The sequence below is a fragment of the Myotis myotis genome, unplaced genomic scaffold (genome assembly GCF_014108235.1).
Source record: "Myotis myotis isolate mMyoMyo1 unplaced genomic scaffold, mMyoMyo1.p scaffold_m19_p_2, whole genome shotgun sequence".
NCBI lineage: Eukaryota > Metazoa > Chordata > Mammalia > Chiroptera > Vespertilionidae > Myotis > Myotis myotis.
The window spans coordinates 72,458,872-72,473,470 of record NW_023416324.1 but is presented as its reverse complement, the minus strand read 5'-3'; the positions used below and the strand labels follow the sequence as shown (position 1 = coordinate 72,473,470).

The following is a 14,599-nucleotide window of genomic DNA, read 5'->3' as shown; positions in this document are numbered from 1 at the left end:
AACCCACCCTCTGAGTATGGAAGTACTGAGTCCTGGGTTGCCTTGCCAAGGGCTGACCCTCCCCAAGCTGTTTCCTGAGGGAAGAACCCACCCTCGGAGCGCCAGGAGCACCCAGCAGCAGTCAGTCCTGGGTTGCTGAGGAGGAGGCCACAACCTGGTAGGACTCTGGGTCTGGCCCAACAGGGGGCATGGCCGGCCTTCAAACCAGACCCTGACAGTAGGGAGGAGGCAGCCCCATTCTTCACAGAATCTGCTGTTGGATAGCTTGCTGTCAGTGGCCTGCCAGCCAGGAACCCCATTCACCTGCATATCTGTATAAAGTTTTAATACATAATATCAGAGGTCGTGGTGGTACTGTTTTACCCACAGCGTCTACAGGAATTGCTGCAAATTTACTTCTCAGTGGAAGAAGCTTTTATTCCCAATATAAATTACCGATTCCATTAAATGAAACTTCAATTTCTAGACTCGATATAAACAGTGAAGTTGCTAAAACTATTAAAAAGGCCCAACTTCTCATTATTGATGAATGCACCATGGCATCCAGTCATTCTATAAACACTATAGACAGATTACTAAGAGAAATTATGAATTTGAATGTTGTATTTGCTGGGAAAGTTCTTCTTGGAGGGGATTTTTGACAATGTCTCAGTATTGTACCACATGCTATGCAATCGGCCATAGTACAAACGAGTTTAAAGTACTGTAATGTTTGGGAATGTTTCAGAAAGTTGTCTCTTACAACAAATATGAGATCAGAGGATTCTGCTTATAGTGAATAGTTAATAAAACTTGGATATGGCAAACTTGATAGCAGTTTTCATTTAGGAATGGATATTATTGAAATCCCCTGTGAAATGATTTGTAATGGATCTATTATTGAAGCTACCTTTGGAAATACTATATCTATAGATAATATTAAAAACATATTTAAACATGCAATTCTTTGTCCAAAAAAATGAGCAAGTTCAAAAATTAAATGAAGACATTTTGGATATACTCGATGAAGATTTTCACACATATTTGAGTGACAATTCCATTGATTTCACAGATGATGCTGAAAAGGAAAATTTTCCCACCGAATTTCTTAATAGCATTAATCCTTTGGGAATGCCATGTCATAAATTAAAATTGAAAGTGGGTGGAATCATCATGCCATTGAGAAATCTTAATAGTAAATGCGGTCTTTGTAATGGTACCAGATTTATTATCAAAATATTACGACCTAACATTATCAACGCTGAAGTATTAACAGGATCTGCAGAGGGAGAGGTTGTTCTGATTCCAAGAATTGATTTGTCCCCATCTGACACTGGCCTCCCATTTAAATTGATTCAACTACAGTTTCCCTTGATGCCAGCATTCGTGATGACTATTAATAAATCACAAGGACAGCCCTAACCAGTTTGTCTCAGTGGATGGAGCATTGGCCTGTGGACTGAAGGGTCCCAGGTTCAATTCCAGTCAAGGGCATGTACCTTGGTTTCGGGCACATCCCCAGTAAGGAATGTGCAGGAGGCAGCTGATCGATGTTTCTTTCTCATTGATGTTTCTAACTCTCTATCCCTCTCCTCTTCTCTCTGTAAAAAATCAATAAAATATATTAATTAAATAAATAAATAAATCACAAGGACAAACTCTAGACAGAGTAGGCATATTCCTACCTGAACCCATTTTCGCACATGGTCCATTATATGTTGCTTTCTCTCAAGTTTGAAGAGCATGTGACATTAAAGTTAAAGTTCTAAGTACTTCAGCACAAGGGAAATTAGTCAAGCACTCTGAAAGTGTTTTCACTCTTAATGTGGTATACAGGGAGATATTAGAATAAGTTTAATTACTTTATCAGTTATTGTTTGCATCACTGTTGTTTTTATATAATGTTTTTGTTGTTTTTATATCATGTTTGTGTTGTTTTCATATCATGCCTCTGTTGTTGTTATAGCCTTTTGATACTGTTTATTTATTAATAAATTTACATATTATTTTCATATACATTTTACTAATTTCCTTTCATCTCTGACACTTCTATTATAGAGAAAGGGCAAATAGCAATATTAAAATATTTCCACTAATTAATTCTCTTTTAATGTGCATGAATTTCATGCACCGGGCTACTAGTATTTTTATAATTTGTTTTTATGCATGTAATTTTTATATAATTATAATATCACTATAGAAGCAATTTTGAACTTTAAAATCATGATCTTTGGAGAGTTGGTGGAAACTCTTTAGTTTGGTGGAACTTAAGCCTGATTCTCTAGAACTTTAATATGTGTGCCTTGGCTTTCCTTTGTGGACCTTAAATATAATTCCTTTGACTTTAAAAAAATAACATATAGGTTGAGTTTAGGTAATCTTTCAAACCACACCAAATTGGATTTAAAAATTAGACTTTTGTAAGTAAAATGGCCAAATTGCAAAATTAGATTAGAGATTAATAGCTGGACACCTAAATGGTCAGAACCTATTGCTGTGGCCATTGGCCTTAACAGCGCACCCACAGCCTCAGCCATCACTAAATAATTAGTGACTTTTTGTGTAATGACCACCTTCCTTATTAGACTGTAAGCTCTGAAAGGCCAAGGCGCAGGGCCCATCTAGTCCACAGCAATAAGTGCCCAACTTATTGTCTGGTGCAGGCTTGGCTCTTAGTGAATATAATTTGAATAAATGAATGAATGGTTCCTTCACTGGGAGGTTTAGGGTTGGCCCATGCATCCATCCACTCATTCATTCATCCATTGCCAAACACCTTATGGAAAAGCTGCCGTGTGCCAGGCACTGGGCTGAGCATCAGAGACACAACTCAGGAGATGTGGCCTGGCCTGTGGGAGGAGCGGCTGTTTGGTGGAGAAGTCATTGGTCTCTTACCTGTTGTTCTAATATGGAAACTTCCTTTATGTTAAAGTATTGCTCCTTTAAAATCACAAATATGATGAGAGGTGGACTTGTCATGATTTGGGGCTTGGATGAACTAGTTTCTCCTGTTTGGAGGGGAGGCGGAGAAGGCAGGCATATGGCTAAGGAAGGTGCTCTCTCAGGAAATCATTTCCTCCCTTCTCTTTAGTAAGAGGCCCTGGGCCACAGGGAGGCAGCAGTGTAACAGCAAACATGCCCAACTGGCTGGGTGTCACCACCTAGCCATGCACCATCAGCCAACCCTCTGAGCCTCAGGTGACTTACCTGCCTGAAGGTGATACAGATCAAATGTGGCTTCAGGTATGGAAGGGCCTTGTGAGCCAGAAGGCCCAAGCTCTCCCCGCTCTCCATCATGCTCTCCTCTCCTGTGCAGCTTCTCCCTAGGAAGCCCTTGCAGCCTTTTGCACCTGGACCCGGGGCTGATGTTGAGTTCCAGCTGCCCCAGGCAGGAAGGGGAAAGGTCAGACCTGTGCAGAGAGGCAGGGCTTGGAGCAAACTCCACTTTACTGTCACACAGCAGCCCTAGGGCAGCCCCCTGGTGTCTTGCAGCTCACTACCCGGGAACTGCACCCCTGTACCAGATAGCCCTGACCCTCCGGGCACTGAGTCTCCTAGGAGGCTGACCACAGAGATCAGCCTGCTCAGTCCTGTCATCAAGATCTCATTCTCAGCCACATTTTTGTCCCATGGGCATGATGACAGGGCAATTTTCCTTCCTTTCCTGTCTCACCTGAAGTTGAGTGCATCAGAGCAATGTTGCAGGTGGGGCCTAGAGCTGCCCTCAAGCAGGGCGAAAGGTGGAGAAGGGGATGGAGCAGGGGCCCTCTTCTGCATCTCCATCCAGAGAACCCCTGGCTTCTATCTCATTCCCATTTCTCATGCTGTCTCCCAATGAGGTAAACTGTGATGAGAAGAAGCACACAATAAACACGAGGCCAGTGGCTCCCTCAGCTGCTCTCACCGGGAAGCTCTGTCTCTCAGACCTCAGGGGAGGCAGGGGAGGCGAGGAGAGGTGACCTTCCTGTGCTGCATTCTAAAAGAAAGCATGCATCTTAGTCCACGTGGTTTCACCTTTAAAAATGGGAGAAAAATTATAAAAATATAGAGCTGGGATGAATGAGGAAATGAGTTCTGTTTGTTGAGAATAAATTTGCACTCAAGGACATAACTGCTCATTTCCATAAAAGTTCTCATTCAGTATGAATTTTACCTGGTATTTTTAAAAGACAAAGTGCTTGACATGTCCTCCTGCTTCGCCCTGCGATGAGCTCCCCAGTGGTTCCAGGCGACCTGCAGCTTCCCCCGAGTCAGAGGGCCCAGTTCGCCTTCAGAGTAGTAGAAACGAGGGAATGATGACATCTGAGGGTCTGGTCCAAGAAGAGACAAAAGTTCTGAAACTTAAGACAAAAATGGCTGATAAAGAAAATGTCCATAGACCTACAAGGAGCAAAAATAGTGTAACAATGGGAAAAAATGTATTCCGTTAAAACCTTCTAATGAATTAACCAATTCAACTATAGCCACTGATACATATAACTTGGAGAATAATAATCAAACTCTGCAGTTGTTACCAATTACAAATGATCGCCAAGGTCAACGTATGACATTAAGCCAAGCGTTTCACATTAAAAACAATAATAAAAAGAAACAAGTGACTACAGAAAAACCAAAGCAAGATGCTAACGTGCTCAAGAAACCTGTGCTTGGATCTTATCGTGGCCAAATTGTTCAATCTAAGGTTAATTCATTTAGAAAACCTGTACAAGTCAAAGATGAGCATTCTGCAATAACAAAGAAACTTTCAACTCCTATCTCTAAGGCCACAAAACCTCAGCCTAGAAACACCTGCAATGTAACAGCAAAAAGTCACAGAGCCTCAAATATAATGACTACTACTAAATTTGTGAGGGCTACATCTCAGAATGAACAACTTTTATGTCCTCCTATTAGAAGTCACCACAGTAATACTCATAATACCCAGGACTCCCTGAAACAAGGCATTGCCAATGTTACAGTTCGGAAAGGGTCTCATGAGAAAAAATTACTATAATTAAATACAGTTTTATCTAGTGCCAAAACCATTTCTTCTCAAGAAGTTAAAAGAAATAAGATAGTATCAAGAAGCATCATATCTGAAATGATAGCCAGGCCTGCTTCTACTTCTAATATCAAACAGATAGAAAAGTCAAAAACCATTGACCAGAGCAGGCATATTATAGCAAAAGCAACTATCAACAATAGAAGAGCTCAGCCCAAAGAAACTGTAGAAGAAGAAAGAGCTCGCCTGAGTGAGTGGAGAGCTAGCAAAGGAAAAATGTTGAAAAGGCCTCCTAACTCAGTAATAACCCAGCCTGAACCCGAAGGACAGAATGAAAAACCAGTTGGGTCATTTTGAACTACCATGGCAGAAGAAGATGAACAAAGATTATTTACTGAAAAAGTAAACAAGACATTTTCTGAATGCCTAAACCTGATTAATGAGGGATGCCCCAAAGAAGAAGAATTAAACACACTGAATGACCTGATTAAAAATATTCCAGATGCCAAAAAACTTGTTAAGTATTGAATATGCCTTGCACGTGTCGAACCACTCACAAGTTCTATTGAAAATATTATCTCAATCTTTGAGAAGGCCATTCTGGGAGGAGCTCAGCCTATTGAAGAAATGCGACATGCAATTGCAGATATTCTAACAATGAAGAGTCAAGAAAAAGTTAAATTTGGAGAAAATCTTGAGGAGGCTTGGGCAACTAAGGAAAAAATCCAAGAAGTCAACATTGAAGATGTTAATCGAGAGTCAGGAAAACCTGAACATCATAGAAATGTGGTGTTTCAGGATTGTAAAAAAGAGCAAGTACACAAAACAAAAGATCCAACCAATGATGTTAAAACCCCCAACACAGAAACTAGGGAGGGTTGCTTAATTAAATATAATGTGTCTACTACACCATACTTGTGAAGTGTAAAAAAGAAAATGCAGTTTGATGAAATAAATTCTACCTTTAAAGCGCTCAAGTTTCTAACACCAGTTAGACGTTCTCAGCGACTTCAAGACAAGACTTCTAAATTGCCCGATATGTGAAAAGACCATTATCCTTGTGTGTCTTCATTGGAACAGTTAACAGAGTGCGCCCTAATGCAGCACTGTGCCGGATGTATTTGGAGACTGGAACAACAGAAGAGAAATAAAGCTATAAGGATTTTATTATTCCTGGGGTATTTGTTTGTTGTGGCTTCATATATCTTAGTTCAGGAGTTGGCTAAGTTACCTAAGTATTCATGGCAGTAAACTCTTTTATAATATTCACATAATAGATGTTGCCCTCTGCTTGTCAGAAAACTAGATCCTATATTGTCTATCTCAACAGATTAAGATTTTCTCTAAGGTAGCTAAATTTTGCCAACTAGTTTACTATGTTCTTTTAGCATAATTAATGTCATTCTATTTTCAGTGGTTTTCTAAAATAACTAATACTTAAACTTGTTTTGTAATATAAAAACTTAACTGTTAAATAATGTCCCCTGAAACATGATAGTTATATACAGTAAACAGTTCTCTTCTCCCCACACACATAAATACCATAATAAAATTGTTTATGCCTTTGAGCTGATATTTAAATAGCATTTATCCTCTACCAGGCCCATGTTTTCAAATCAGTAATTGGCCATTGTAAGAGCTTAGATCGTTTTAAAGCTGTCATATGAATGTGGCTGAAAGTCACGTGCTTGGGCTCATTTATGTTCATATATTCCATTTGTATAACAGTGCCTTCCCTTGTCTTCTCATGTTCTAGAGAGCAGGATTTTTATTCTTTTTTAAACTGCCTAATATGTAAACAATAAATTAACATATCTACATAAAAAAATAAAAAACAAAGTGCTTGAATATTGATTTCCCTGTTCAGATATGAAGCAAATAAGGAAGTTGTCTCTGCTTTTGGCAGATGAGGCAATGGGGGCTACAGAAAAGCCACAGGCCTCCTTATGGGTGAATCTTGAGTCCACCCTGACTTGGTTCTCAAGGGCTGTGGTCAAATGAGCAAGTCTGAGCATAGCAGAATCCCAATTACACAGTAAGTTCTTAATGAATGCCAGCCGATCAGGTCCCTCCACACTTATAATCTCTCCTGGTTTCCTGTACTTTTCCTTTATAGCATTCATTACAGCCTCCAATTATGTGCTTGCTTGTTAATTGTTTAATGTCAGTCCTTCCACCCCCACTTCATAAAGTCAGAGCCCACGTCTGTTTTACTCAACACCTCGCTTGCCAAGCAAAGTGCCTGGCACAATGGACAGCCTTGACAAATAAGTGCTAAATCAATGAATGAAAAACTGGCCTTCCCATAGCAATTCTGCACAATTGTGACTTTGACCCTGGAATGTTTCTGCCTCAGTTGCTAACCAATTAAATGGGGATAACAATGTGTCCTTTCTCAAAGATCAGTTGCCTCTTTTAAGTTGGGGAATGCTATTGCTTGGGAAATGTTGATGTTTCCATACAAGTTCCAGGCTGCTGTGTACTTGGGAGCCACAGCCAATTTTTCTTTCCTCACCCATAAATTAATTGGAAGGAGGATGTTATTATTGACAAGACCCAATAAAATGAAAGGAAAATGAGATGAAGTACCTCAGGGGACTGCTGGAGTAAAAGCCCTTTGAGGGTCATCATTGGTGATCAATCATTTGTCTGAAACCTTGAACTCTTTCCTTGCCACTCACTGAGCCACACACTTGGGTCCCACTCACAGGCTGTTCTGAATGCAGACCTGGCACACAATGGTCACAAGGACATGGTGTGTGTGCTACGGGAGGCAGGCCAGGAGCTCAGGGAGAGGCCTTCTGATCTCCAGTGAGTCTTGAAAGACAAGTGCAAATTAGCCAGTGAAAGAAGGTGTTCCAGGTACAGAGCACAGGGTGTGAAAGCCACTGAGGCGTGAGAACTTCCTGCGAGTGTGGAATCCATCTCTGCATGTTTTCTTAGGGTGTGTACGATTGAAAGGCCACTGTTTATTCCCAGTCACAGCCTTGGTGCTTGGAGGGGTTTGTTCCAGGTGACAATGGGCTTTCTCACCTTGGAGTGTCTACAAGGCAGTCACCTAGGATGCTTCCGAGAAACCGCACTCCTGGCCAGCTGACCCCAGTGTGGGAGGAGAAGGCATCCCGTTCCCAGCTGTTTCCTATAACAGGGATCCCAAGAGAGTGCTGTGTCTCTATATTTGTGATTCATTTCAGGGTCTTTCCAGTTGTGTGTGTGTGTTTTTTTTTTTTTTTGAAAAGGAAAGACCTCTTGCAAAGCCTTGCCAACAGAGGTGGAAACTGGAGTGGGGTGTCCAGGGAGAGGTGGGTGGACAGAACCTTGGGGATTCCCAGAATCTCAGAATCAAAGGAAGCTGAACACCGACCTCTGTGGAAAAGCCCCATAGGCTGCACACTTGCCCCCAGCTGGCTTGTGGAAGAAAGCGGCCGCAGCCAGTCTGGGCTGGTTCCTTCAGGGTGGACCACTGGGCAGCAGGCCTGGGAGAGGCATGCCCTCCATTCAGCCTGTTTCCCCAGCTCAACAGGCTGCCTTGTTTTCCCTCAAGGCTGGTTGGCTATGTTGACACTGGTTTGTCTCCTAAAGTGATGGAAGGGCTGGCTTTTATTCCCAGGTGAATAAAAATAATAAGGCCTGGTTTCCATGAGATCATTTGCTCCCCCCTGGGAGATAAAGCCTCCTTTCTCTCTCAGCCTCACTCGGGCTTGCTGTCTTTTAATCTTCGTCACAATAAACTGATGTGTGGCCCGTTTGTTATTAAGGCTCCTGAGACTTCCCAGTTCCCGTGTCCAGCCCTCACCAGCAGCTCAGGTCTCTGTCCCAGCAAACAGATGTTCTCAATCAGCTAAGGAAAGCAGTTAGTTCAATGACTGAAAACATTTAGCCCAACCTAACTTGGAAAAGTGGGCACTTACACTTCCTACCCAGTGGATGGTCTAGTCTAGTCTTCTCGGGATTTAGGATGCAGTGAGAGGTCACTGTTGTTTATCTCATATCTTTGCATGTCTCCTTTCTCCTCCTGCACTGGAAGCACAGGCTGGAAGGGATCCCTGGGATGATTTAGCCCACCCCCTACATTGACCAGGTGAGCACACAGGCCCAGAGATGTTGACTGGCATGCCTGAGATCATGCAGTATTAAGTGGAGGGGATATGCCCAGGATTTTTCTGACACCCAGGCCCATGCTCAGCTGCCTCCATGCTGACCTCCAGCCCTGGGTATTTTATTGCATTCTTTTCCCACCCTTAGAGGCTGTGTACCCAGAGCACAGTGTTCTTTACATACATAGTGCTTAAGAAAAGTGTTGCCTAACTTTTTATTTGCTTAGGGTTGCTAAGCTGACTTGCAGGAAATGCGCTGGGAACGTGGGGAAACTCAGCAAAGCTCCCCCATGACTTGCATTCTGTTTGCAAGGAATGGGGCGATGATGTCATTCTTTCTCGAACTGAAGAACAAGCTTGCTTTGAGGGTCTAGCGCACATCACTTCACACAAAGGCTAGAATTCCCCACTGACCTCATGCGCTGTCACACAGCTAAGAAGGGGCAGAGCCTGCAGTCACACTGACTGTAAGCCCTCCAATCCAGAAATGTCTGCAGGAGGGCTCCTGGGATGAAGGTCCCTGAGCTGCCGTCTCCTGACTGATCCTGGGCTTCTGTCCTCCGTGTTCACATTCCTGAAGGAGACAGGCAAACACTTGTTTATGTCTCCTCTCTTCTGTCCCCACCTTCACATTCCATCCCCATGGGAAGGTGAAAAGGCAGGAGAGGAGGCCCAGCTCCCTCACCCGCCATCCTGATGTTTGGCACCAGGGCCCACAGCCATGAGGATGACCGACTGGCTCTGGTGTGACAGGCTATGCGTGGCTCAAGTTTCTGGCACTGGGGTCTGGAACACAGCTGCCCCGGCTCCAGGGAGGACAAAGGCTGCTGTTTACCAACACTGAGCCTCTGGACTGTAGTAACCTTTGAGAAGTCACTCTCTGTGGGAGTGAAACTTACGGAGAAGAAATTTTTTTTTTTTTTATCTTCCACACACTTGTAGATGGAATTTATTTTCGCCAGATATAACTAGAATTTACCTCCCATAATCTTCAACAGACATATTCCAGAAACATTTTGTTGGTGTCTTTAGAAGATAGCTTTGTTTTTTCTGGTGTTTGGTCAATAAAAAGAATGTGACACTGATAGTGAAACCTGGGCCAGTGTTTGAGCAATATCTGCACGAATGGGAGATTTTATTTTATTGCTGGTTTTTGTTTAACATCACAGAGTCTTCAACAGGACTAAGCACACTCCCTAGCCTAAGGGAGCTCGTGATCTGATGATGTCACTGGTACATCGCTGGCTATTATTGTGGACATTTTGCAAATACACCCTCCCCACCAAAACAAATCTTAATGCAAGTTTTAATGCATACAACTATGCCTATTAAAAAGGAAAACGAGGGGCTATAAAGTGTCTTGAAGATTTATTGTTTTTGGGGTTTGCTGTCCCCTGTGTGAGGAAAAGGACTTTGTTTTTAAATCAATCCCCAAAAGACATTAAACACGGCTGGCAGAAATAAACCTATAGGATCACTTATAAGCAGCCATAAGCATCTGAGAAGTATCAGGTGTTTTAGACTTAGAAACACTTGAGCTGGGAACAATGTAAACTCTAGCCAGCAGTTAGTCTTGGAGCAGGTTGCTCAGTTAGATGAGGAAGTAAGCAAATGTTAGAGAGGTAAACAGAGTCCAGGGGAACTGGCCCAGAAGGTTCTCCCAGAGCGGCCGGGAAGCAGAAGGCTGTACCTTCTCTCTTACCAGCAGATTGGCTGGAAATCCACTGGTCTGGTGGTGCCCCTGGCATGAGGAGCGCTGACATCACTCCCTGCCCCCCAAGCCCTTTCATGATCCCCAAGGAACCTGAAGCTCCCAAGCTAGTCAGGCTTCGCTAGACCCAAGGTGCCTCCGAGGATCGTCTCTGCCACCTGGAAGGAAGGGGACTGTCTCGCATCTTGATGGATTCTTTCTAGTCCATTTGAGGATCAACAGCCAATTGTGAAAACAAAAGGGATGCAAAATGAAGACTGGAACAAAAACTGTTTAAGTTAGAAAACTGACATTTTGAGAGTCCACATTTCTGCACTCAAGGTATAAATGGAAACTTACCTTTGGAGCATACCAGTCATTTGGGAAGAAACAGTGGGGTGGCCCTTTCTCCATCATGCTGATCTGTGTCCTCATTTCAGAATATCTAGGGAGTGGATTTTGTTAATTGCTGTATCTCTAGTACCTAGAGCAGTGACTGGTACAAAATAAATGTTCAATGAATATTTGTAGGAATAAATGGATGATGGATCAAAATAGGTAATTCGTGCTGCCATGATTAATGTGAGGGCTAGGAAATGGGTTCCCAGAACCCTGCATTAGAGCCTGAAATGCATTTTCTTATAGAAGTAATCTATACATATAAAAGCCTAAGTGGCCGAATGACCAAACAACCGGTCAACTGGTCGCTATGACGTGCACTGACCACCAGGGGGCAGACGCTCAATGCAGGAGCTGCCCCCTGGTGGTCAGTGCACTCCCACAGCCAACCTCCCACAGTTAGCCCCAATCAGGACTGGGTGAGATGTCCCCAATCGGCCCCAATCACCAGCCAGGCCTAGGGACTCCACCCATGTATGAATTTGTGCACTGGGCCTTTAGTATCATATATAGTGATTGGGAGTTATTGAAATAGTGCTCTTGGAACCATGGTTACCATAGCACATGCGGCTTGACCTGAGTCCTCATACAGTCTGTAACATTGTTTCTATGGAAAAATGTATTGGAGTCTCAATAATTTGCTTATAAGTGACCTTGAGAGGCACAAACCAAGAAGAATTGAGACCTGTCTGAAACTCTGGTTAAACAGTGGTTGTTTTACAATTTGTGCACAAATAAAGCATTGCTAGAAGGCCTGAATGGCCTTTGCTCTTATGGTTTGTTTTAAGCAGGAAGGGTGGTAGAGTATCAGGAATGAGTCTTGAAGATTATAGGTCACTCTGCAGCTGTGACGTTTCTTTAAGTGGCCAGGAAGACCAAGAGCATCTTAAATGGACCAGAGGAGTGTCCTTTCAAGGTATATTAATATCTCAGATGCTTTGGCTGAAAAGAATGTGGCTCAGAAACATCACAGTGGTCCACCAGCAATCACGCCTTTCAGTGAACGGCAAATGAACCAGAGCAAATCAGGGTATCATCTCAGAAGATCATAAGGTTGGGCATAATGCTGCTCAGCTCTTGAAGATGGCTCGACCATCACACATAACAAACAGCATGGCTGCATAGTGGTGCCAGTTTGAGGGATATTCTTCTTGTAGACTTGTTCCAGCACCCCAGCTTGCTCTCCTGGAGACTGAGGTTGGTCTGAAAAAGTAGGCAGTTTCAGGTGGCACCTGTGCTGAAGCCATCGCTACCCTAGCAGAAGTCTGGCACCTTGTTCTTCTGTGTGAAGATACTGAAGCCTCGGGGCGAGGTGGAGAGTCTAAGGCTCTCCGGCCATTCGATAGTGTCAGCCGGCTAATGAAGGAGTTGATATTAACTCTGAGAGCATTCCTGACTGACAGCTCAGATGTACTTCCTGGAACATGGAGAAGGGAATGGCAGGTCTTCCAAGGGGTCAAGAAGTTGGAAATCTGACAATAAGAGATTTTTCAGTAGTTGAAAAGGTTATGAGAAGTCAGACAGGATTTGGAGAATCAAGGTAGGGGTGGGGGATAGCACTGACCTCATGAATAAAGGCAGTATCAATAGTCACTATGTCCCCCATCAGGGGCTCCTGTGATTACAGTTCCTCAATTGCAGTGACACTAGTAGCCACAGGTGTGGGTAGGGAGAAAACTGTGAAGGGGATTAACCAATCTGAGCAGAAACACTGGCACTGTGTTAGCTTCATGTTCAGGTAGGCTTTCAAGTGGTGGCAGAGCCAGGCACCTGTAGTTCATATCCTGCCAGCTTTGTTAGCAAAGTGGGAAGCGTTTGCCTCTTCCCAAAAGGACTAAGTTAAAGTTCCAAGGCTGATGCTCATTGGCCCGGCACAGGTCGTATAGTATGGCTATGATCTTGATTGGCTATGACTGGGGCAGGTAACCACTTTCAAGAGTTTGGATTGGGATTGGGGGAGAAGTGGTTCTCCAAGGAAAACTGAGTTCCTATTTACCATCTAAGAGGAGGACATGAGTGCTGAGCAGCAAAAGCATCATGTGCTTACACTTTCTGACTTGAAAATACAATGTAGTATGAGTCAAAGCCAGAACTTAAATGAAGGTCCTAAGTCCACCATATAGCTGCCAATGTTCCTAGAAAGTGAAGGGGAGTTCCCTGAACTGTTTTAGAGTATTTCTTAAGAAGTAAAGTATGCTCAAACGCTGGGCTCTAGAAAAATCATGTGATTAACAAACGTATGGACTGGGCGGGGCAGGAAGCTAAGAGAAAATGCTGGTATTCTTTCAACAAACATAGGCAGGATTGCTTAGTATAAGGAGGAAATGAAGCAAGAATTGAAATTATAAAGTGGTTTTTTATGGCAAAAAAAAAAATTATGCAGCATCTGCATTGATATAGCCTAATGAAAATCCAAGTAACTTCCATTCTTGTAATAGTCTTAGATGACAGTGACATTTTTTATGTCTTCTTTCTCATTGTCTAAGTTACGAGTTAATCTAGCCTTGCAGTCAGATTCTTCTCCATCATGTAATGTCTCTCTCATGGTGCAAGGGCACCTCTTCAAGAATCTTTCCAAAGCCATGTAGGGAGAGATCCTTACTCTCTTTGTCTTGCCGGCTTCTCTGCTTTTTGTACATGTCACTCTGACAGCACTTGTCACGCTGCACTGTGATTTCTCGTTTGTTCTAAAAGCTGTCAGGTAAAAGCTGTGAGGTCTGAGGTGCGTCACTTGACTTCTCAGCATCTCAAACGACATAACAGTTCCTTCCACATAGGGGTGCTGCAAGAATTAAATGAGCCGATGCAAGAAGAGCACTTAGCATGATACCTGGCACACAGGGACAGCTACATAGACATTAGCAGTTAGTGTTCATTTTTTTAAAAATATATTTTATTGATTTTTTTACAGACAGGAAAGGAGAGAGATAGAGAGTTAGAAACATCGATGAGAGAGAAACATCGATCAGCTGCCTCCTGCACATCTCCTACTGGGGATGTGCCTGCAACCCAGGTACATGCCCTTGACCGGAATCGAACCTGGGACCTTTCAGTCCGCAGGGCGACGCTCTATCCACTGAGCCAAACCGGTTTTGGCTAGTGTTCATTTTTATGAGGACAGTAGTCATTATTATTATGTCCTTTACTAGATGGTGAATTCTTCCAGGATGGGGAGGAATTCTGAGTTCTTAGTAGCTACTCTAGATAAGTGGAAAGAAAAAAAAATAAAAATAAAAAATAAATAAAATAAAAAGAAAGGAGGGGAAAAATAAGGGAAGAGAAGATGAGATGGCGGGACAAGGAAGTAGGAGAGAAATATGGAAACAACTAAGAACGAGGCACTGACAGGTTTGTCCAGAAGTCACAGCCCATGTAGCCAGAACTTTCACAAATAAACTGAAATTATAGTTTGTTTTGGTCTCATTAGTTTGAAATCAGATTTTATTACTTTGA

At 42.9% G+C, this 14,599-nt stretch overlaps 1 pseudogene; it reads left to right on the top strand.

The window, feature by feature from the left end:
• The first annotated feature begins 4,185 nt into the window (after positions 1 to 4,185).
• LOC118676733 lies at positions 4,186 to 6,111 on the top strand (annotated as a pseudogene).
• The last annotated feature ends 8,488 nt before the right edge of the window (positions 6,112 to 14,599 follow it).